Source organism: Heterodontus francisci, chromosome 10 (genome assembly GCF_036365525.1).
Source record: "Heterodontus francisci isolate sHetFra1 chromosome 10, sHetFra1.hap1, whole genome shotgun sequence".
In the NCBI taxonomy this organism is placed as follows: domain Eukaryota; kingdom Metazoa; phylum Chordata; class Chondrichthyes; order Heterodontiformes; family Heterodontidae; genus Heterodontus; species Heterodontus francisci.
The window spans coordinates 75,229,128-75,255,034 of NC_090380.1; the positions used below are offsets into that span (position 1 = coordinate 75,229,128).

Consider the following 25,907-nt stretch of genomic DNA (forward strand, 5'->3'; position numbering starts at 1 on the left):
CCTGTGTCAGTTATCGGTTTTATAAAAGGTGGATCACTCTTGTTTAAGAATGGGATTGAGGGGTGTAAGGTCAAAAACAAATGATCACGTGCTGCATGGAACATGGTAGATCTTCAGCTTCAGCGATCAAGGAATGGTTATACCAAGGAAAACAACCAATTTAGTAAGGTACGCTATAAGGTAGACAAACATCATGGAGTTGTAATTGATTTTTCTTTTTAACAGGACATGCAGAAACTTTGCAGAACGTGCCTCAGGTAAATAAACTAGTAAATCTCAGTGCAGATTTTTAAAATAGCAAATTTTGCTTCCTTATGCTTAACTTTGTTTTTCAGTTCCTATCATTCATGCTTAAATTTGGGAACTTGATACTGAAATAAAGACAACTTCAAACCATACCAGTGTCCCATCTGCCAAGGATACAATGTCATTATCAGCTCTTACCAGCAGACATATACTAATCATGTTTTCTTGCTCCAGGCTAGACTTGAAGTGATAAAGAACAATCATAGGTGCTGCCAGAGAAATTCACACACATATAGGTATCTATATTGATATCACCAATATCACAACCCACCCTGCATATTAATAGACAGTATATCTGAAGCAGTAAACCTTCCTCAAATTTCAGCACACCAGTCCACCAATACGCAATAATTTGAAATCAACATCGTTTCTCATTTGTATAGTGAAACTGTCACAGTAAGATTTTTTTCAGAGTTTTGCATTGGGTTTTCATATTGATGAATTTCTTTTCAGTTGAACGTGAATTTACTGGAGTTTAGATTAATACTGAGTTTGTGGTATACACACATACAAACACACAAATACATATGTATCTTGCAAACTCATTTTACTATATATATATATATCTATTCTAATATATATAGATGTTGATTTCAAATTATTGTGTATTGGTGGACTGGTGTGCTGAAATTTGAGGAAGGTTTACTGCTTCAGATATACTGTCTATTAATATGCAGGGTGGGTTGTGATATTGGTGATATCAATATAGATATATTAGAACTGTAGTTTTGCATACAACTGCATTGTGATGTTCCATTGGCAGTGCTATATTTTAAGTGAATAGAGCTGGGATGCTTAGCACAAGAGTGACCCTACATTGTTTCAGGGTATTTTTGGATTGCTATTCTTGTGGCGTCTGGGGCAGGCACGGGTACAAATATAAATTTGCCAATCCTGTGCTCCCAGGAGACAGCTAGAATGAAGGTCAGACAATCAGCATAATAGTTTTGTAAACCAATCTCTGGTCTGAGCTTCTTGGGAGTAGTGCATTTGTGCAGTACTCCCACCTTTTCTAGACAATAAATCATGTTTTGTTTGTCAATGCCTAATTTGCATACTTGCTATATACCTACTAACAAAAAAAGCCCTGATTTTAACCCAGCAGCACCCAGCAAAAATAAACCATGCAGTGGTTAAAATAGGGGGGAGAATATTTATCTCCCCATTTGTGCCATAATCCCAAGTCTCGAGCAGCACTACAGCTACAAGAGAAAACTGGGGGCAAATCGGATCAGGGCCAGAAGCGGCCTGAAAAAGTAAATTTTTATACTTTTTTAATGGTTTCCTTGTGCTTCTTCCAGCCCCAAAAGGAAACGATAGACCTTTCCTCCCCCTGGCATCCCCCCATCTCCTGACCACAATGTTCTCCCGAACCACCCTGTTACCACCACCACCCCCTCCCCCCCCCCCCACCACTTGCGGGCACCCAATCCCACTCCCACCCACCAGCCAGGTAGAGATTCCTGTTAGTTTCGAATATGATACTCTCCTTCAACATTGAAATGATGTCCAAGAGTTAAATTTTCTTCAAGCCTCACAGAGTGCTGGATGTGACCTTGTAGCAAGCTGCAATGAATTAAAATTGGGGCTTTAGCGCAGAACATAAAATAACTTGGGTTTATGGAACTAAAATTTCATTACAAACTAGTCCTTAAATCTGGTTAAACAAAAACAGAAAATGCTGGAAATACTCAGCAGGTTAGGCAGCATCTGCAGAGAGAGAAACAGAGTTAATCTTTCAGATCTGATTGGCTGGCACCTCTTGGAGACAGGATCTCCGTCTGTGATGGGGCGGAGATCATGACACCGGGGAGTGAAGTGCCTGAAGGATGAAGGATCGCTCTGCCGGGACTCAAAAAGGCCGAGGTGGGGTTCTACATCCACAAAATCCAGACCATTATCTGTTTTTCTCTCTGCAGATGCTGCCTGATCTGCTGAGTATTTCCTGCATTTTCTGTTTTTGTTTCAGATTTCCAGCATCCTTAGTATTTTGCCTTTGTTTAAATCTGGTCAGTTGTCTCTCTATAATCTGAGTATAATTTATCCATCAATAGCTGCACATCACTATGAGATTGACAAAGCAATATGAAAACAACTGCTATGCTGAATGCTTTTTATTTCACTCCACAGTAAAATAACAACAAATTCAGAAAGTAGGCCAATCACAGCAGGATAACATTCTGCACAATTTACAATATACTGTTGCACAAGAAACAAAACTAGAACTTGGCACATCTCTGAATATAGCACCTCATAGTATTCAACATGGTAGGTAATAAAAAACACATAGGGACACATTCATATAGAATTGAGATCATCACCTTGAAGTTTCCAACTAAATATGAATTTTCAAAACAGTACTTTAAAAAGAGCTTGAGCTATCAGAATAATAATCTGCAAGACTTTCTGTTTTTTTTTCAATGCTGAGAAATAGCTTCTAATGCTTCAATTTTGATCTTAAACAAAAGATTGTGTTGCATTGTTGCCCAAGCCCATCCCAATTTTAAGGGAGAAGAAAACGCAGTACTTCTATTGGACATTAGAAAATTCTGAGAAAACTCTTAATTAATGTTTTCAGATAAGTACTGGGCTCAGATAATTTGAAATTGCATAGTGCTAACCTTGAGCTGCAAGGGTATGGCTTTATTTGTAACCAAAGGGATCTAGGGAGCAAATAGAACAGCTAATGAAGTTATCATTTACTAACACCAAGCAGTAACAATATCAAATTCTGGCCATTAGATCAACTCCAAGACACACAAGCACAGCACAGCTTTCTCCCTCGGCAGAACTCTAATTATCAGCAGGATAGCAGGGAGGATACTGGGAAGAATGACCATTTCAATTACACTGTGCCTGAACCAGTTCTTTGATTCTGATTAGTCAGATGATATCCAATAAAAATTATTCCTTCAATGCCACAACAAATTCTAGAAGTGGATTGTGTATCCATACTTCAAACAAAACAAGTGAAAACTTGTAAATATTTTAAGACAGTTATCAATTAGATGAAACATTTTGAGAATGTAGATCTCTGACCCAGTAACATTTCAAGATGCAAATGCAAGGCAACATCACACAAGTTTAGTTCCAAAATCTAAGATTGTTTTACAGTTACACCGATAATATTAATGCAGTATTTCGTAGCTCTATGTACAGAGTATTAAGCTTGGCGATGGCATGAGCAGAATTAAAGTAGAATTGAAATCTTGTTGAAGATAAGTTACAATGAATTGCTGTAGTTTTTGCTCATTTACCTTTGTTTGTTAGTGACGTTTTTCATTTATATCTTCTTGGAACTTTTACATGTGGATATACAACTACTGCAGAAAATTGAATAAATAAATAAAACACACTGGGGCAGATTTTTCTGAAAAACTAGTGGTGTCTGGGCACTATTTCGAAGAGGAGCAGGGAAGGTATCCCTGGTGTCCTGGCCAATATTTATCACTCAATCAAAATCACAAGAGCATTATCACATTGGTGTTTTTGCGAGTTTGCTGTGGAAAAATTGACCATTATGTTTCCTGCATTACATCAGTGACTACACTTCAAAAAAAAACTTCATTGGTTGTAAAGCGCTTTAGGACGTCCTGTAATTGTGAAAGGCACTATATAGATGCAAGTCGTTCTTTCTTTCCTCAGGTCTATGGTGTGTTTTTCTTTAACAGCTGTATCAATTATCATGATAGTCTTCTTCCATTTCCCAAACTTGACAACAGCATCTTCAGGAACAAATGCAGAGCACATGGATGAAGAAAAATCATTTGTAAAGATAAAAAGGAATTTATTAATTGACTTTAAAATGACCATGAATTGAATGTTTTACAAGATTGTTCAAAAGAATATAAAACCAATAATTTATGTACTTCCTACTGTTATGACCAAGGTGGGAGGAGTGCACTGTCTTTTCTAGTCCCACTTCTCCGCAGGTCACAAAATATATTTTAAAATGTTTACCCAGATATGGTCAATTCTACTCTTTATCCAGAATAAAATACTCCAATCAGATTTCTTTAATAAACAACAAAATTATCAGTTTATTATAAAAACAAGACATCCAGTAATGAAGCAAAGTATTAACACACAGATTGAAATATAAAAGTTCCTCTTTTAAATCCCCTACACACAAACTCACACACACACTGAAAGAATAAAGAAATTCTCTCTGCAGAGCACTGTTACAAAAAAAAAGACACTAAAAAGAATACTTTGGCCAAATACTTGCTAATTCATGAAGAGAAAAAAAGAACATATGGAAAGATGTCAGTTGTCCCTTTTGGTCTGGCGTCTGATTACACATAGATGGGTAACTGGGATCTTTTCTGGAGCAGTTCTTTTCAGGCGGTGTCAAGAATTAATCTGGCAGGTTTTTTCCAGCTTCTCAGAAGATATGTGGCATCAAGGGTTTCGGGTATCACATTGAATATGCAGGGGTTTTTTTCAGCAACATGAGGAAAGAGATGAGTGGGGTGTTTTTTCCTTGGCAGGCTGATCTTCAACTGTCTTCAAAACAGTTCACACCCCAACTGAACTGAAAACAATATCCAAACCCGAAACATAAAGGCAACCTCCAGACCTACATAAACCTTGACATATGGCTTCTCTGTAAACATCTTCCCTTAGTCCAAGCTTCCTGCTATTTATTTATCTTAAGGCAGGTGATCGCCAATAAAGGTTGTTTTTATCACTCCTTGATACTTCCAGTAACTGTTTTCACAGTCAAGTGTCCTTTCAATGACCCCAGTGAAAAAAACAAAGTCCAGCCTTTCTTCAGACTTCCAGATGAATCCATTTCCACAATCTAAATATGAGTCCTTAAAAACATATTTTTAAAAATAGAAGCACTCTCATAACACTACGCAGTAACTAATTATTCACAATTAACATTCTACATCTATTTAAATATTCCTTTATCCCCAAAGGCAATTAAGCATATCATGTTTATCCATCCCCTATTCACTCTGCCCTACAGTCTGCAAGATAACATTCAAATTCCTTTGCAGCACAGAAAGTATAATGTACTGTTCCTGTAGATAAAGTTATTTTAGATCTAATATTTTGCAATGAGGCAGAGTTAATTAGTAATCACACAGTAAAAGATCCACTGGGAAAGAGAGATCATAATACAATCGAATTCCATATTAAGTTTGAAAGTGACAGACTCCCGTCCCAAGCAAGAATCTTAAACTTAAACAAATCGAATTACATGAGGGGACAGCTGGCTGAAGTTGATTGGGTAAATAGACTGAAAGGAATGGTGGTAAATAAACAGTAGGAAACATTCAAACAATTCAAAATGTTCAACAAGAATACATTCCATTAGAAAACTAAATCTCAGCAAGAAAGATCCATATGTGGCTTACTAGGGAAGTTAAGAATAGTATTAGATAAAAAAAGAGGTTTATAATGTTGAAAAGAATGGTAGTAAGAGTAGTATAAGGATCTGAAAGGGATAACATTGAGAGAGTGTAAAGAATACCTCCTACTATGATGATGTAAGAGAACCACTGCCACTACAAGGACTGCAGGCATTGGATGTCCATCGAAGCCCATGGGCTGCAGGTCATCTTTGAGCAGGACACAGAGGCGTGTCACCACACTCTCTACGTGCGCAATCGTCTCTGACACTGGTGCTCTGACATGCGATGGCATGTCATGTGGGGCCTGTCGATGCAAGGTGACCATAATGGCAAGCTCCCCTTGGGGCTGCTGCTCACGGCCAGGGGCAGCTACTTGGATGCACCTGCCTGTTGATTTTGCCTCTGGCGCATACGGATCCTCAGGAGCAGAGGATCACACAATGTAGGATAAGCCGTACCCATTTCCATCTGATAAATAAAGTTGAAGGTTCAAAGGTTTATTCAAAGGTTCCTAACAGGGTAGGGATTGGTGTTGACAGGTACATCAGCTGCTTTCATGGATAAACTATGAGGCATGGCATGGCCCATCTTGGCCAACACGCAGAGTGGCACAGCATGACCATATCAAAATCCTACCAGCTGAATTGATCGCCCCCACCATCCATATAACCTTAATGCTCCTACCCTTTCTGGCACCCTCCCCACACACAGGGTGACTAGAGTGCCATTGCCCCTTCACAAGCACAAACAAACGCAGAGCACACACTGTTTACGAAGGGAGGGTACACAGTACCTCCCTTCATGCCTGTAGAGCCTTCCCTCCAATAATCCCAGACCCCCTCCCACCTCCCTTCCAGTATGCAGAGTGAGACCCCTGAATATCACCCCCCTCCTTCCTTTCAATATGCCGAATGAGACCCTGTAATCTCCCCTCCCTCCTCCCTTCCAGTATGCAGAGTGAGACCCCTGAATATCCTCCCTCCCTCCTCCCTTCCAGTATGCAGAGTGAGACCCCCGAATATCCCCACCTCCTTCCTCCCTTCCAGTATGCAGGGTGAGACCCCCGTATATCCCCACCTCCCTCCTCCCTTCTAGTATACAGAGTAAGACCCCCGAATATACCCACCACCCTCCTCTCTTCCAGTATGCCAAGAGAGACCCCTGAATATCAGAACTTACCTCCCGTAGTGAAACCTTCTGCTTCCGATGACCCGCCAGCTTTTCTAATTATGAATGGGACGGCACGTGACAGCCGACTGTTCTATGTCAAATGAGGAAGTGTACATGGAGAGGTGGCGGGCTACATAATCTGCAGAAATAAGTACTTTTTACGTATTGTAATTGGGGTTCCACCACCGAGCGGCAGGGGCTGCAACGAAGTCCCCCCCACTGCTGGTAATTAGTGGCACGCCCTTCTCAACGTTATGGGTCGAGGCAGGCCTCTCCCTGCAGAATTTTACCGGCCCCCACGCCACGACCTATGACATTGAGGGGTCGGTAATATTCAGCCCCGCATGTGAGAGAAACTTGGAGGGAGATGTGGTGTGGCTTCAAAGGAGTCACACAGACTGGTGTGAAGCTGTACATAGTTGTAATGTAATAAAGTTTAATGTTCTAATTACTCCAGACTAAGGAATCTCTCTAAGCTAGACTAACTAAGCATATTAAGGTGGCAGCATACCAAACATAAACCAGCAAAATGCCACCAAAAAGTTGATAAATGGGGTAAAAAAAAGAATATGAGGGTAAACTAGCTAGGAATATAAAAACAGATTGTAAGAGCTTTTACAAGTATACAAAAAGGAGAGTAACTAAAAGGAGAGTAGATGTTGATCCCTTAGAGGCAGAGAAAGAGAATTTATCATGCATATTGAGGAAATGGCAAGGACAATGAACAAATATTTTGTGTCTGTCTTCACAGTAGAAGATAAAAATTACATACTAAAAATAGAGGGTAACCAAGGGGCTAATAAGAGTGAGGAACTTAAGGTAATTAATATCAGCAGAGAAAAAATATTGGAGAAACTTAAAAGACTAAATGCCGACAAATCCCTAGGACCTGATGGCCTACATCCTAAGGTTCCAAAAGAAGTAGCTGTAGATATCTTGGATGCGCTGGTTACGACTTTCCGAGATTCTCTAGATTCTAGAATGGTCCCAGCGGATATGAAGTTAGCAAATGTAACACTGCTATTCAAGAAAGGAGGGATAGAGAAAACCGGGAACTGCAGGCCGGTTAGCCTGACATCAGTCATCGGGAAAATGCTGGAATCTGTTATTAAGGAACAATGCACTTAGAAAATCAGAGTAAGATCAGACAAAGTCAACATGGTTTTACAAAAGGAAAATCATGTTTGACAAATTTATTAGAGTTTTTTGAGGATATAAGTAGTAGGATAGATAAAGGGGAACCGGTAGATGTAGTGTATTTAGATTTCCAGAAGGCATTTGATAAGGTGCCATGTAAAAGATTGTTGCACAAGATAGGAGCTCACGGTATTGGGGGTAACGTATTAGCATGGATTGAGGATTGGTTAACTCACAGAAGACAGAGAGTCGGGATTAATGGGTCTTTTTCAGTTTGGAAAGATGTAACTAGTGGAGTGCCACAAGGATCAGTTCTAGGGCCTCAATTATTTACTATCTATATTAATGACTTGGAGGAGGGGGCCGAGTGTAATATATCCAAATTTGCTGACGATACAAAAATAAGTGGGAGGGCATGTTGTGATCAGGACATAAGGAATCTGCGAGGGGATATACATACGTTGAGTGAGTGGGCAAAAACTTGGCAGATGGAATTTAATGTAGGCAATTGTGAGGTCACTTTGGTAGGAAGAATTATAAAGCAGACTATTATTTAAATGGAGAGATACTTCAAAAAAGTGCAGCACAGAGGGATCTGGGTGTTCTTGTGCATGAAACACAAAAACTTAGCATGCAAGTGCTGCAAGTAATTAAGAAGGCAAATGGAATTTTGACCTTTATTGCAAGGGGGTTGGAGTTTAAAAATAGGGAAGTCTTGTTACAACTGTACAGGGTGTTGGTGAAGCCGCACCTGGGGTATTGTGTACAGTTTTGGTCCCCGTATTTAAGAAAGGATATACTGGCATTGGAGGCAGTTCAAAAGAGATTCACTAGGATGATTCTGGGGATGAAGGAGTTAACTTAACAAGAACGGCTAAACAGGTTAGACCTTTATTCATTAGAGTTTAGAAGAGTGAGGGGTGATCTTATTGAAACGTACAAGATTCTGAGGGGGCATGACAGCGTAGATGTTGAGAAGATGTTTCCACTAGTGGGAGAATCTCAAACTAGGGGCCATAGTTACAGAATAAGGGGACACTCATTTAAAACTGAGATGTGAAGGAATTCCTTCTCTCAGAAGGTAGTGGATGTCTGGAATTCTCTACCCCAGAGAGTTGTGGAGGCTGGATCAATGAAAGTATTTAAAGAGGAGGTAGATAGATTTTTGAAATATCGGGGCATTGAGGGCTGTAAGGAGTTGGCACGAAAGAAGAGTTGAGGTCAGGGGCAGATCAGCCATGATCTTATTGAATGGTGGGGCAGGCTTGAGGGGCCGAATGGCCTACTCCTGCTCCTAATCCTTATGTTCTTAAAAATTAATAAAATAAGCTTTCCATGACCTCTCCCATCGCTCCCCCCATGGCATTACACATCATTCCTGCCCTTTCCCCCCCAAAATACTTACCGTGAAAAATTGACTTTCTGCAAAGTTCAGAACCTTTGTCCTTTACTCCTTCCCACTGACCAATCCGAAGTGTTGTAACGCCGCTCCCCCACTCCCGCGCAAAGGAAATCACCTCCTCCCCGTTCCCCACAGCTATTGCACCTCGTTTCCCCAAACGGGGATTCGAAGGCGCAGCATTGCCAGCGACCCGAATGAAGATCGGTGCGGCAAATAAGGAGGCGATGGGACATTCATTAATTCAGGTAGGATAAATTAATTTAAATATGGAAATCGTGGGCCCATTGCTGATTGGCGTGGCGGCCGCCATAAGGCCTGGAGCCGCTGACAAGATTGGTACAGGGCCCATCGGGGTCGGTGGCAGGCCTCCTCCGTAGCTATCTTCATTCCCCCCCTCCACCGTTCCTGGCATCAGAGAGCCTTTAAAATCCAGCCCCTGGATTACTGTGTGCAGATTTGGTCTCCATATTTAAGAAAGGATATATTTGCATTTGCGGCGGTACAATGAAGGTTTACTGGACTGGTTCCTGGGATGAGAGTGTTGACCTATGATGAGATGCTGAGTAAATGTTTGTTTTATTCATTCGTGGGATGTGAGTGTCACTGGGGTCTATGCTCGCTGGAGTTTAAAGGAATTAGAGGTGATCTCATTGAAACATATAAAATTCTGATGAGGCTTGATAGGGTAGACACTGAGAGGTTGTTTCCTCTGGCTGGGGAACCTAGAACATGGGGGCGCAGTCTCAGGATAATGGGCCAATCATTTAGGATTGAGATGAGAAGAAACCTCTTCCCTCAGAGGTTTGTGAATCTTTGGAACTCTGTATTGCAGAGGGTTGGCTTCCTTGCACAGAAGGTGAAAGAGTTTCAGGATGTTTTGTTTGGGTAACATGTATCAGCAATACATGTGAGGATGTTGACTGGAGTATTCTTTCAAATATGCAGCAAGTACAACTTTCATTTCACCTATACATTTAAGGTTGCATATATGCTTTTGTCAATCCTGTCACCCTCAAACAAGTTCTGAAGTGTAAGCACCCATCGTTTTACGGAGAAGGGAATGGGACATGTAGCCACATTTTCCCACTCACAGTGCTACACCAGTGCTGTCAGTACAATGTCAGGATGTGCAGTTTAAAGACAGCAATATTGCAGAAAATTGGTGTATTTCAACCATATTCAGAAAGAGAGATTTTATAAGCAGGGCAAACACAGTAGTATGAAGGGAAATAGATAGGCTTGATTATGAATGAATTATTTCAGACCTTATTGAAAACAGTTTAAAAATATATTGTCATGAAGAGCCAAATTAGAAATTGTACTTCTTTCCTGTGAGAAATTTGAGTTTCCCAAACATTTCTAAAGCTATTTACAAATTACAGATGAATCCTTTGCCCATCAACTAGTCACCACTAAATTGTTACATTGGAAACATTTATCAATGGCATGTGATATTTTCCTTATCCCAGAAACCTTTGGGACACAAGTATACCAAAACTGAACGATTTAATGCATTATAGACGTGAGAAGACACTGAAGACTGAGGCACATTTTTCGGCAAAAAACGAGGTTAAAGATTCTTAAGTTTATTCATAGAATAATAACCCTTTAAGCACTGAAAGGCAGTAGGACCTTTGGAAACATGCACATCTCTTTTTATTAATATCTGTAAAATGTTTTGATGCAATTACTGAGGAGAAATGTTATAGCATCATAGAAATGTATATAAGTCAAAAATATTAAAGAAAACTAAGCCTGTGTGAAGTAAACTGAAGATTAAAATGTTTGCTTATTTTTGTTCAGATTTTAATTTTGAAATGGTACAGCAATTGTCAGAGTTCATGCTGAAAAATATTACCAGTTATTCTGTACTGAATTTGTGAGTATTCTTCAGGTTTCCATTTTAGATCTCTATGGCCTTGTCACTATACCCTGGCTGTGATCAGACTAATGTTCCTTAGTTCCCTTTGCCTTGCCTGCATTCGCTGTGCCTCATACTTCAATGTTCTTTTCCACCGCAATGTTAGTTTCTTCCTTTGTTAAATGGGACTCATGCTGTTCCGAGGAAATCCCCTCAATCAATTTCTTGCTGTTTGCTTCAAAGTCAACTCCAGCTGCTTCAAAAATGATTGATTTGCATCACGGGAGCAAATACTGTGAAGAATGTCTTTTACTTCAAGATAGTTTTCCTCAAAACCAGAAGATTCTCAAATTGAAATAAATATAATCATAAAACTAATCTGTTATGTGTCCCAAATTATAAATATTCTGATATCTTATTTTGTTTAAAGGTGTGTAAGAGTAAGATAATAAACAATGGGCTGGATTTTAAGAAGGCCTCGACGTCGAGATCCATGGCAGGGTGGGGAGGGGAGGGGGGGGGTGCCTGAAGATGGCCCTGGATGATGCTCGCCATGGACCTCGACGCCAGCAGGGCCCGACCCGATCCTCCCAGCGGCAGCGAGGCACCGTGGCGACACACCCACCACTTGGTGACAGAGCCACAATTTGGATATTTAAATCAATTAAAATAATTAATTTAAATAAACTTACGTCGCCTCCTGATGTCCCGCTCTAATCTTTGGCCCGGCAACCGGCACTCCCATGCCTTTGGATCCCCGTCCAGGGAAACGAGGCACAACACTGGTGAAGAGGGGGGAGGACGGGGTCACATTAACGTCATGGGTGTAGGGGATGGTGGGAAGGGTTGTAGTTTAAAGTTTATGCAGTTTGGAGGGAGGAAGGTCAGATGGTAAAGGTAAGTGTTTTGGGGGGGAAAGAGCAGATAATTAATTTAATTGCTACGGGGGGGGGGCGTGTGGGAGAGGGGCAAAAGAAATGTTTTTACTTAATTTAATTCATTCTATCTTTAAATATTTAAATTAGCCAGTAGAGCTAACAGCCCTTTAAAAATGGTGTCAGCGCCTGCACACAAGCAGCTGATGCCATTGCTGGGGACAGACAGCCCACCCTCTCCATGTGATTGGGACGGCCCACACCGGCTATTTAAATGAGCTGCCGTGCTTGGAATCATGGCCGCTCTTTGATGTGCGGCCCGCACGGGCGGGCTGCCATTTTTGAAGCTTGCCGCCAAGATCAAGCTTATAAAATCTAGCCCAGTGCTACTGATTAACTCTCGGATTTCTATGGCCAAATGTTACTAATATGCTAGCTTTGTGCAAGTTCTTTGAAAGCATCAGATTTGCTAAAAACTCCACTTCTTCAACAGCAGAAAAGAATTTCCAACAGAATTATAAAGGAATAAAATATGATACCCCAACATTGTACTATGGAGCCCTCTCACAAGAGTACCTCTTATTGCACTAGTCTGATGGTTGTACTTGTTGGTTGAGTCCAGACTTTAAGGGGGTATAAATATAAGATACCACTAACAGATCAAATGAAGAATTTAGGAGGAATTTCTTTACAGAGTGTGGTGGGAATGTAGAACTCAGTGGAGTGATTGAAGTAGACAGCATTGATGCAGTCAAGGGAAGGTTTGATGCATACATGAGGGAAAAGAGAATAGCAGCATGAGGCTGGGGTGGGAAGAGGTAATTAGAATGGGAGGAGGCTTGTGTAGAGTATAAACACTGGCATAATCCAGATGGGCAAGATAGCCTGGGCCTGTTTCAGTGCTATGAATTCTATTTGATGAACTAATTCCTGTGGATTCTAGGTATTACCTTTGTGTCAGTTTTGTTGCTCGGGCTCACTATAATTCAATCTAAACTTCTTAAGTCATGTTATATGCGACCCTTACAGTTAACAGATTGCGAAAGTGATATCTATCTGTCCAGGTTGGATTTTACTCAATGCCAGAGGGGAAAGGCTAGTGGGCTTATCTGCTAACCACCTAGTTCCCAATACCATGCCTCAATTTTAAATGCCCCCACCTGGCAGAAACTGGGCAGGGGGCATCTAAACTAAGTCAAGTCACTTACCCCCTCATATCCTGCCATGTCCCGATTTTACCTACTCCTTTGAGCTGTTGTGAAGGACGCCCTCAGGAATAATATGCAGATTAGTTCCCCTGATGTCCTCAAGACGTGATTTGCAATTTTAGTTGAAGGTCTGAGCGGGACAGCAGTGCCAGCTTCCCAGTCAGACAAAACCAGAAGGGAACCCAATCGTGGGCCAGAAGAAGTCCAGAGGTAAGTTTTATCATTATATTTTAGTCTTCCTTGTGGGCCAGGGGGCAGGAGGTCTCCTATGGGCCTCACAAGGAAGACTTGGGGCCTGTTTTGCTCTGCTACCCCTCCCTCTGATCTTTACAGAGATTCCTCCCCGCCACTGATCTTTAACAGGGACACTCCCCCATGATCTTTAACAGAGACTTCCCCTCCACTGACTGCTGGGTACCATTCCCATGAGTTCTTGGCTATAGTCTCCTGCCCACATTTGCCTTCTCCCACCCACTGACCAGGTGGCTAATCTGGCTGTGTATCGAGTGGAACTCGACAGAAATGTATTCAAATGAGGCCCTGCCATTAAGCTCAGCAGGGTCTCCACATCCCTGACCTTGCCAGGCTCATCGCTCATTACCAGACTCCCGCATACCCTTCCTGAGCCCTCCATATAAATCAAGACCCTTGTCAGAGAAAGGAGGGATGCCCCCAAAAGTGAGTGACAGAGGCCAATGGAAGAAACAGAAAGAAGGTCCAGCAAAAGAGACACACAAGAACATTTCATGTCTTAATTAGAGGACATTTGATGTACAAGTTTAAAAAACATTCTTCAAAAATGTACCATTAACTGGGAGGAGGTTATAGTCAGGTGTGGTTTAATCAGCAGGTAACATGTTCAATAGAATATTTAGTTCTCATGCAATACACTGGAGGGCACTCTTCAGGCACTATCCTATTGCTCAGTCAGGATGTGTACTTTTTTGTAATTTTTAGATTAGCACTACTTTCTATGTAAAATAAACAGACAGAAAACTCTTAACAACTTTCAAAAGGGCTTGCCAAAAGGATGTGGTATCAGTTGCAATTATTCAGATGTAAAACAATTATTTTTTTTAGTTAGCACATTGGAATAAATATTTAAATTATAATTGATGAACTATTCCCTGGATGCAATATACATTTCACATTAAAAAAAAACTGCTTTGTAAATGCAATGTTGTATGAAATAAGCTGGAATATACCAATTTTTTGTTTACCAGGCTTGCACATTACAGACATGCAAGTGTAAATCCTTGCCAACTACAAATCATTTTGCTGATTATAAAAAGCGATGAGAGATTGCAAAGCGATTTGTCTACTTGAGGTGTTCATTTTGCACCGTGTGATGCATCAAACATTGGGGTGTAATTACTCTGACCTAACGGGACAGGTTGTTCATATTATATTGATAAACATCAAGACTGACCAACAATTTCCACACATCAGGCCACTATCAGGAATTTGTATTTTTACAGATTGAATGCTGTCCCACAGCATTTCTGAATTTGGATGAACTGCTTTCCAAACATTTATCTTGTCATGTTATTATTTATCCTCCGCGAGAGGTTGGGCGAGAGTCTATGTTGATTTCATTGGGCGATGCAGAAACAAATCGAGTTAATTATTGAAATGTAATAGAAAGCTGCCCTAATCCTTTTCGTTGTATTTTTGAAAAGCTTCACGTATGAAAACTTCATGGGTAAACTTTATTTATGGAAATTAAATGTCCAAAACCACTTTTTACTGCAGTTCACCATCTTATTAGATTTCCAAAACCGGCTGATTTAATAAAAAAAAATTCCTAACTTGCAAGCTTGCAATTTGTGACGATCTCTGCAGTTTTTGCAAAGAGAGTAGTCGGGGTGTTACATGATATTTTTGGAGCATATCCTTTGTATGCCACCGAATAGAAGTATCCCAATTAAATTTATACAGTACTTCTTGAAACTCCACAGCTCAATAAACGGGAAATGGGTGCGATAAGTGCAGTAAATGTTATGGCTATCATCGAATGTTTATTGCAATTGTTGTGATCGCAATTTCACTTCAATAATTCATTAAAGCGTCGAATTCAATCATCTGCAAAGCATAACTTTCCAGCACATTACGTGTCAAAAAAATCTGCGCGTAAGATCCTTTAAAGAGGCAGATGGAGTCATTTGCCCAGCAATGTTGATGTCTGAAAGGAATGGTTCATTTATATGGGGATGGATGGAATTTGCTTCAACAATGCAAAACACCGATGAACTGTAATCCCCAGCACTGTTCATTACTCCAGATAAAGACCTCATCAATGTTTCCAGGCGACCTCCAAATTAAACGGGGTCAAAGTGCATTGTTTTCAGAATGTATTTATTGTGGGGAATACTGAAAAGGAGGAATGCAGCTTTGATGTGGTTATGAGAAACCTCACGAGAGAACAAAGAACAAAGAACAGTGCAGCACAGGAACAGGCCATTCGGCCCTCCAAGCCTGCGCCGATCTTGATGCCTGCCGAAACTCAACCCTTCTGCACTTCCGGGGACCGTATCCCTCTATTCCCATCCTATTCATGTATTTGTCAAGATGACTCTTAAAAGTCTCTATGGTACCTGCTTCCACCACCTCCCCCGGCAACAAGTTCCAGGCACTCACTACCCTCTGTGTAAAGAACTTGCCTCGCACATCCCCTCTAAACTTTGCCTCTCTCACCTTAAACCTATGTCCCCTAGTAACTGACTCTTCCACCCTGGGAAAAAGCTTCTGACTATCCACTCTGTCCATGCCGCTTATAACTTTGTAAACCTCTATCATGTCACCCCTCCACCTCCGTCGTTCCAGTGAAAACAATCCGAGCTTATTCAACCTCTCCTCATAGCTAATGCCCTCCAGACCAGGCAACATCCTGGTAAACCTCTTCTGCACCTTCTCCAAAGCCTCCACGTCCTTCTGGTAGTGTGGCGACCAAAATTGCATGCAATATTCTAAGTGTGGCCTAACTAAAGATGAAGGCAAGCATGCCGTATGCCTTCTTGACTACCTTATCCACCTGCGTTGCCACTTTCAGTGACCTGTGGACCTGTACGCCCAGATCTCTCTGCCTGTCAATACTCCTAAGGGTTCTGCCATTTACTGTATACTTCCCACCTGCATTAGACCTTCCAAAATGCATTACCTCACATTTGTCCGGATTAAACTCCATCTGCCATTTCTCCGCCCAAGTCTCCAACCGATCTATATCCTGCTGTATCCTCTGACAATCCTCATCACTGTCCGCAACTCCACCAACCTTTGTGTCGTCCGCAAACTTACTAATCAGACCAGCTACATTTTCCTCCAAATCATTTATATATACTACATACAGCAAAGGTCCCAGCACTGATCCCTGCGGAACACCACTAGTCACATCCCTCCATTCAGAAAAACACCCATCCACTGTTACCCTCTGTCTTCTATGACTGAGCCAGTTCTGTATCCATCTTGCCAGCTCCCCCCTGATCCTGTGTGACTTCACCTTTTGTATCAGTCTGCCATGAGGGACCTTGTCAAAGGCTTTACTGAAGTCCATATAGATAACATCCACTGCCCTTCCTTCATCAATCATCTTTGTCACTTCCTCAAAAAACTCAATCAAATTAGTGAGACATGACCTCCCCTTCACAAAACCATGCTGTCTCTCGCTAATAAGTCCATTTGTTTCCAAATGGGAGTAAATCCTGTCCCGAAGAATCCTCTCTAATAATTTCCCGACCACTGACGTAAGGCTCACCGGCCTATAATTTCCTGGATTATCCTTGCTACCCTTCTTAAACAAAGGAACAACATTGGCTATTCTCCAGTCCTCTGGGACCTCACCTGTAGCCAATGAGGATGCAAAGATTTCTGTCAAGGCCCCAGCAATAGCATAGAAGCAGTGATTTAATCTCAGATAATAAGTACATTATCCTGTAAAACTACAATATTCACTTCAACACTTTGGCTAAACTTAAAAACCACTATTTCAAAGTGTGGAAATAAAAAGGTAACTAGTAGAGAGCAGATAGGAAAGTAGAGGGCCGATTACCCTTTCTCCGTAAAGAATCTCGGCCTCAAAATTGGGCTCCACTGCACTGGTAATTGTGGCGTGATGGAAGCCAGTTCGAAAAAAAATGGTGGGGTGTTCGCCCCAAACCACTTGCAGCAGCTATATTGTGAAGAGTTTTAGTGCAGGCATCCAATGCATAAGCTGGAAATATGCAGAGTAGGCAGATTGTGTTATATCAGCATCTAACACTAATTTGACACACAACCGGCCATTTTTGACCTTGCCACTCCTGTTAATGCTCTCACTTAAAAACACACAGCTAAACATACCATTCAACTGCACAAGTGACCCCGCCCCACCAGTATTATTGAAAGAGATCCTGACATCAGCCGCGCGAACAAGCTGGAATCTATTACTAAGGAAGTCTTAACATTCAGTTAGAAAAGTGTAACATGATCAGACAAAGTCAACATGGTTTTACAAAAGGGAAATAGTGTTTGACAAATTTATTAGAGTTTTTTGAGGATGTAACCAGTAGGGTAGATAAAGGGGAACCAGTAGATGTAGTATACTTGGATTTCCAAAAGGCATTCGATAAGGTGCCACACAAAAGGCTAATATGCAAGATAAGGGCTCATGGAGTTGGGAGTAATACATTAGCATGGATAGTGGATTTGTTAATGGACAGGAAGCAGATAGTAGAGATAAACAGGGCATTTGCAAGTTGACTGGCTGTGACTATTGGAGTGCAAGGATCAGTAGTGGGGTCTCAGCTATTTACAATCTATATTAATGACTTAGACAAAGAGGTCAAGAATAATGCATCTAAGTTTGCTGATAATACAAATCTAGGTGGTGGTGTCAGCTGTGAGGAGGATACAAAGAGACTGCAAAGAGATATAGACAGGTTAATTGAGTGCACATTAAGGTGGCAGAAGGAGTACAATGCGTGAGGTTATTCACTTTGGTAGTAAGAACGGAGAAGAAGGATTTTTTTTTAAAAAGGTGTGAGCGGACCATGTCACTGAGCTACAGCAATTTCAAACTTGGCGGCTCATTAACATAGCCGCGGCGCCCGCCCCCACCCCCGATAATGTGGAGGGGGTGGGTGAGCCGTTGCTGGCAACAGCGTCTGATGTCAATGCACAGGTGCCGGCGCCATTTTTAAAGGGCTTGCAGCCCTAAATGAGCACTGACATTTTAAAAGTCCAGTTAAAGTGTAAACAATGAATGGACAAGTCTTCCCATGTGTACACACCACAGCCCCCCCCCCCCCCCAAAAATGCCATAACATAACATTCCTGCTCTTTTCCCCTCCGGAAAACCTACCTTGAAAATTTGACCTTCCTGCCCCCAAAGTTCGGCACCTTTGTCCTTTACCCCTTCCCATCAACCTCTGACCAATCTGAGGCATTCTAACAGCGCTCCCCCCTCCCCACCGCACAGAGAAAAAAATCTCCTCCCCCTTCACCCCGCGTAGAGAAAAAAATCTTCTCCCCCCTCCCCACAGGTGTCGTGCCATGTTTCCACGAATGGGGATTGTCAGCCGCCAGAATAAAGATTGCATCATGCTGCCTAAATCATTGTGGCCTTCATGGTAAGTAGGCATTAACATATTTTAATGTGGGTCCTGTCGCTGAGCAACGGGCGCCTGCCACAAGGCCTCGCTGTCGCCGCCGATATCGGTATGGAGCCTGCCACCGTCGGGGTCAGTGGCGGGCCTCCTCTGTACCAATCTTCATTGGCACCCCCCCGCCACCGTTCCCGGTGGGGGAGGGGCTTTAAAATCCAGCCCAACATGTCTCAATGGTTTGTTTCCAAAACTGTAGACAATAAACTTAAACGGAAATAATTCATTTTGTAACAAAGTCACTTAAGTATAGTGGCCGTTTTCTCTCATAAATAGGATATCGTCTGACATCAGGTGTAATCTCATTTGACTCATGTTCTTCATCTGAGGTGTTGATGTTGGAATCGGATTCAATGCTTGTGAGTGGTGTTTTCAGTGCTTTAAAGAATGACACGTTTCTTGTGATGATCTGTGAACCATGCTTAGCAGTGATCATTGATCCTTTTATGTTGGTCACAACAAATGGTTGGATGTCGTAAAGGGTTGTTTGTTTTCCAACATGACCATCACGTTTCACAAATGCTTGATCTCCTGGTTTAAAAGGTGCAGCTCTAAATTTCATACCTGGGTCTGCATTAACCTTGATTTGATCCTTCTATTCTCGATTGTATTCACATACATGTTGATCATTAGTTCCGCAGGGTAGCTCAGGTAGACATGTGTGCATAGAATGTGCAAAGATAAATGTAGCTGGAGGTTTTCCAATAGTCGAGTGAGGTGTTGCTCTGTAATTACAAAGAAAGTGATATAGTTCTTGCTTCCATGACTTGCTCTCAGCTGTAGCTGTACATAAAGGCCTGCTACCTGACCTGAACCCGACGGGACCTGACGACTTGTGTCGGGGTCAGGTCGGGCCGGATCGGACAGGCTCTATTACCACCTCAGGTAAGTGACTTTAATGTTAATTTACTTTTTGGACTTTAAAGGTGGTTTTGCTTTAGATATTTTAAGCTTGTGCAGCTAAGGAACAAAGTGAAAAATGGAAGGTAGGTTAACTGATGGTCGGGCCGGGTCGGGCTCGGGGTCATATGGGGTTCTGTCGGCTTGGGTTGGGTCTCATTTGCAGACCTGAGCAGGCCTTTAGCTGTACACATCACTTTTTTCAAACCACCTAAATCTCTTGACTTCTCCATTAGCTCTTGGCCAATGGGGTGTGACTTTCCTATAACTGAACCCTAGGTAGTTTGCAAATTTACTGAACTCTCTGGTAGTAAGAACAGAGAAGCAGGATTTGTTTTAAAAAGTGTGAGACCTCTAAATGTCAATTTTAGAAAGACTTGGGTGTACTCGTACAAGGAACATGGAAGTTAGCATGCAGGTGCAGCAAGCAATGAGGAAGGCAAATGGCATGTTGGCCTGCATTGTAAGGGCATTAGAATACAAGAATAAGGAAGTCTTGCTACAATTGTACAGGGCTTTGGTGAGACCCCACTTGGAGTGTGTGATGTCTCCCCGGGACTTAAGTGAGGTTTCGTCGAGTTTAGTATAAGATATGAGGCAGACTCAGAGACTGCAGGCTGCTGAACACAGAGGCTTCTTCTTTGTTCTGTTTTACTTTCACTTTCCCTTTGCTAGCATGTGTGTTCTACAGCAGCCTTAAGTGTACAGAAGCACAATGTAATTGCAAGTGAATGAGGGTCCACTGTCACTTCTTACCGTTTTTTTATTCGTTCATGGGATGTGGGCGTCACTGGCTAGGCCAGCATTTATTGCCCATCCCTAATTGCCCTTGAGAAGGTGGTGGTGAGCTGCCTTCTTGAAACACTAGTCCATGTGGTGTAGGTACACCAACAGTGTTGTTAGGAAGGGAGTTCCAGGATTTTGACCCAGTGACAGTGAAGGAAAGGCAATATATTTCCAAGTCAGGATGGTGTGTGGCTTGGAGGGGAACTTGCAGGTGGTGGTGTTCCCATGCATTTGCTGCCCTTGTCCTTGTAGGTGGCAGAGGTTGCAGGTTTGGCAGGTGCTGCCGAAGGAACCTTGGTGAGTTGCTGTTTGAGGGATTCCAAACAAGGCAAAGATTTGGTCAAGCTTTGGGATGACTGCTTTCATTAAAGTTGACATAACTAATTCCACAATTGGGAATCTGCTGTCGTCATCAGTGACAATCAGCAGGTGGTCATCTGGGGGCAAATCTGCGAAGTCAACACTAACTTCAATCCAAGGTCCTGTGGGTAGTTCAGATATCTTGAAAGGATCATGAAGGTTTGACATTGTGGTTGCTTGACATGGAAAACACTGATTGATTTTGTGGTCTACCATATGGTCAATTCCTGGGAACCATAGTTTTTCCCTAAGGGGTTGTTTGGTTTTGATTATTTTTACGACCAAAATGGGAGGAGTGCACTGTCTTTTCTAGTTCCACTTCTCCACAGGTCACAAAATATATTTAAATGTTTACCCAGTTACCGATGCAATCATATATACTACTCTTTATCCCAGAATAAAATACACCAACCAAGTTTCTTTAATAAACAACAAAATTATCAGTTTATTACAAAACAAGACTTAACCAGTAATGAAGCAAAGCATTAACACACATTGAAGTATGAAAATTCCCTTTTTACCTCAGCCCCACACACACACACAGAAACACTGGTTAATCGAAAAATAAAGGGATTTTCTCTTTCGAGCTCTGTTACAAAAAAAGACCAAAAAAAAATACTTTGGCCAAATACTTGCTAAATCTTGAAGAAAAAAAGAAAAGATGTTTAAAGATGTCAGTTGTCCCTTTATTCTGGCGCCCCAAATGCACGTAGATGACTGTCACTGAGATCTTTCTAGAACAGTTCTTTTCAGGCAACATTGAAGATCAGTTTGGCAGACTTTCCAGCAGAAATGCGGCAACAGGGGTTTTTGACAGGCCTTTCAGGAAGAATGCAGCATCAATTTCTCTATTTCTTACACTCGCTTCTAAGAGCTTCTCAAAAAGATAAAAAAGCTGGCAGACTTTTCAAAAAGATAGAAAAGGCTGAGCTGGGGTTTTGTTCTTGGCAGTTGATTTTTAAACTCCTTTCAAAACACTGTCCACACCCCAATGGACGATCCAAAGCGAAACCAAAACATTATCCCAAGCCTCCTGACCCCTATGAATCATGACCTGTCACTTCTCTGTAAACATCCTCCCCAGGTAAAAATGCCCCCGCTGGGTACTTAACTGAAGACAGGTGACTTCCAGTAGGATTGTTTACAAACCAAAACAAAAGACCTTCTGATGACCTCTTTTTTAAAAAAAACACTAAGTACAGTATCTATGGAATCCTTTTCAGTTTTGAAACCCAAGTCCTCAAAATTTAACAAAAAATGGAAGCATTTTCATAACAGTATTCCCTAGAGTCCTTCATGAGCTATATCGACAACACATTCCCTTAATGAGTGTGGAATGGCAATATAGTTGTTGCGTAATACAAGTTCAGATGTGGTTTTAATTATCAGTAGGAGAGCATTTAGGGGATAGTGATCATTGTATCATAAGGTTTAGGCTGCCTATTGGAAAGGACAAAGAGCAACCCAGGGTAAGAATAATTAATTGGGGAAAGGCCAACTTCAATGGGGTAAGGATGGAGTTGGGGCGAATAAATTGGAGTCAAAAGCTGGCAGGAAAACCGGTAGATGAAAGAAGAGATAGTTCAAGGTATGTTCCCTCGGAGGGGAAAAGTAGAGCAAACAAGTCCAGAGCTCCCTGGATGACAAAAGAGGTAATTAAGATAAAGATGAAAAAGTGTGCTTATGACAGATGCCAGGTCTAAAATACTATTGAAAACCAGGCTGAATATAGAAGGTCCAGGGTGGAAGTGAAAAAGCAAATAAGAGAAGCAAAGAGACAGCATGAAAAGAGACTGGCAGCTGGCATTAAAGGAAATTCCGAAGTTTCCTTTAGGCATATAAATAGTAAAAGGGTGGTAAAAGGAGGAGTGGGGCTGATTAGGGACCAGAAAGGAGATTTACACATGGAGGCAAAGGGCATAGCTGAGGTATTAAGTGAATACTTTGCATCTATCTTTACCGAGGAAGAAGATGCAACCCAGACAATATGGAAAGAGGAGGTAAGTCAGGCCCTAAAGGGGTTTAAAATTGATAAAGAGGAAGTATTAGACAGGCTGTCTGTACTTAAAGTGGATAAAACACCAGGGCCGGATGAGATGCATCCAAGGACACTGAGGGAAGTGAGGGTGGAAATCGCAGAGGCACTGGCCATAATTTTTCAGCCTTCCTTAGACTTGGGGGTGATGCTAGAGGACTGGAGAATTGCAAACATTACACCCTTGTTCAAAAAAAGGGTGTAAAGATGAGCCCAGCAACTACAGGCCAGTCAGTTTAACTTCGGTGGTGGGAAAACTTCTAGAAAAAATAATTTGGGACAAAATCAATAGTCACATGGACAAATGCAAATTAATTAAGGAAAGCCAGCAAAGATTTCTTAAGGGAAAATCATGTTTAACAAACTTGCTGGAGTTATTTGAGGAGGTAACAGAGAGGGTTGATGAGGGCAATGCTGTTGATGTGGTGTACACGGACTTTCAAAAGGCATTTGATACAGTGCCACACAACAGACTTGTGAGCAAACTTATAGCTCATGGAATAAAAAGGACGGTAGCAACATGGATACGAAATTGGCTGATTGACAGGAAACAAAGAGTAATGATTAATGGATGTTTTTCGGGCTGGAGGAAGGTTTGTAGTGGAGTTCACCAGGTATCAGTGTTAGGATCCTTGCTTTTCCTGATATATATTAATGTACTAGACCTTGCTGTACAGGGCACAATTTCAAAGTTTGCAGATGATATAAAACTTGAGAGCATTGTGAACTCTCAGGAGGATAATGTAGAACTTCAAAAGGACGTAGACAAATTGGTACAATGGGCAGACAGGTGTTAGATGAAGTTCAATGCAAATGTGAAGAGATTCATTTTGGCAGAAAGAACATGGAGAGACAATATAGAATAAAGGGTACAATTCTAAAGGGGGTGTAGGAGCAGAGGGACCTAGGTGTATATGTGCATAAGTCATTGAAGGTGGCAGGACAGGTTGAGAGAGCGCTTAATAAAGCATACAGTATCCTGGGCTTTATTAATAGGGGCATAGTGTACAAGAGCAAAGAAGTTATGCTGAACTTGTATAAGACACTAGTTTGGCCTCAGCTGGAGTATTGCGTCCAATTCTGGGCACCGCACTTGAGGGAAGACATGAAGGCATTGGAGAGAGTATAGAAAAGTTTCACGTGAATGGTTCCAGGGATGAGGAATTTCAGTTAGGAAGATAGATTGGAGAAGCTAGGACTGTTTTCCTTGGAGAAGAGAAAGCTGAGAGGTGATTTGATAGAGGCATTCAAAATCATTAGGGGTCTGGACAGAGTAGATAGAGAGAAACTGTTCCCACTCGTGAAAGGATTGAGAACAAATGTGCACAGATTTAAATTATTTGGTAAGGGAAGCAAAAGTGACATGAGGAAAAACTTTCGCACACAGCGAGTGGTTAAGGTCTGGAATGTGCTGCCTGAGAACATGGTGGAGGCAGGTTCAATTAAAGCATTCAAAAGGGAATTAGACAGTTATATGAAAAGGAAGAATGTGCAGGGTTATGGGGAGAAGGCAGGGGAATGGAACTGAGGGAATTGCTCTTTCAGAGAGCTGGTGCAGACATGATGGGCCAAATGGCCTCCTTCTGCACTGTCACAATTCTGTGATTCTGTGATTCTGTAACGGTGAGCTCATTTCGAATATTGTGAAGACCTTGTAGTGTGTGAATGATTTCATTTGTAGATGCTTTCTCCATCACGTCTTTCCAGTTTCATGATTTCATAGCCTTCATACATGGTTGCAAAGGCTTATCTTGTTTTGTTGCTGCTTTAATGTCGGTTCATTTTAGAGACTTTGGCACCGCATTTATGCTTCCGTACTTAAGATGTTGTGCAGCAACCTTTTCCTCATGACTAGTAGGACCAACTGTCAGCAGTAGATGTCGTGAAAGGTAGTCCGCTGGGTTGAGCTTGCCTGACTGATACTCAATATGGAACTCGTACTCTTGTAGTTTGAGTAACTAACGTTCTATTCGACTGGGTGGTTTGTTATGGGGATTGTTGAACAAGCTCACTCGTGGTCTATACTTGCACTGGAGACAGTTCAGCATAGGTTCACTAGATTGGCTCCTGAGATGAGAGGGTTGACTTATGATGAGTGACTGATTAAATTGGGGCTATATACGGTGGAGTTTAGAAGAATGAGAGGTGATCTCGCTGAGACATATAAAATTCTGTAGGGGCTTGACAGAGTAGAGAGATTGTTCCCCTGGCTGGGGAATCTAAAATACGGGGGCACAGTTTCAGGATAACGGGTCGATCATTTCAGACTGAGACAGGGCAAACTTTCTTCACTCAAAGGCTGGTGAATCTTTGGAATTCTCAACCCCAGAGGGTTGCGGATGCTCCATTGTTAAATATATATAAGGCTGAGTTTGACAGATTTTTGGTCTCTCAGGGAATCAAGGGGCATGGGGAGCGAGTGGGAAAATGAAGCTGAGGCAGAAGATCAGCCACGTTTGTATTGAATGTTGGAGCAGGCTCGAGGGGCCATATGGTCCTATTTCTTATGTTCTTTCTTATGTATTACTATGCAATTTTCAGGTGAGGTGCTTTTGCCTAACTACTTGCTGCTGCAGTGTTAGTGGATGAGTTGGAGGTGTTGGAGGTGTTAGTGGATGAGTTGTTGTAGGAGTTGACAGAGGTTCTTTCAGTCAGATGGGTGTGGCGCTGGACCTTTGGAAGGAGTGGTGTGGTTTGAAGGGCCCTGGGCACAACACTTGCTCCCCATCATGGGAGCTATAGTTGCAGTTTCTCTTGGGCTGCAGCATCACGGCCCAAGAATCATAGAATCACAGAATGTTTACAGCAGAGAAGGAGGCCATTCAGCCTGTTTGAGTCTGTGCCTGCTCTCTGTAAGAGTAACTTAGC

At 41.8% G+C, this 25,907-nt stretch overlaps 1 long non-coding RNA gene across 1 annotated transcript in view; it reads right to left on the reverse strand.

Annotated features, from left to right (window-relative positions):
• Positions 1-19,214: 19,214 nt before the first annotated feature.
• LOC137374539 (uncharacterized) overlaps positions 19,215-25,907 on the reverse strand; it is a 93,296-nt gene continuing 86,603 nt past the window's right edge. The window contains exon 4 of the long non-coding RNA XR_010975843.1: positions 19,215-19,683. This is a non-coding gene — a long non-coding RNA (uncharacterized lncRNA). The remainder of the gene's footprint in view (positions 19,684-25,907) is intronic.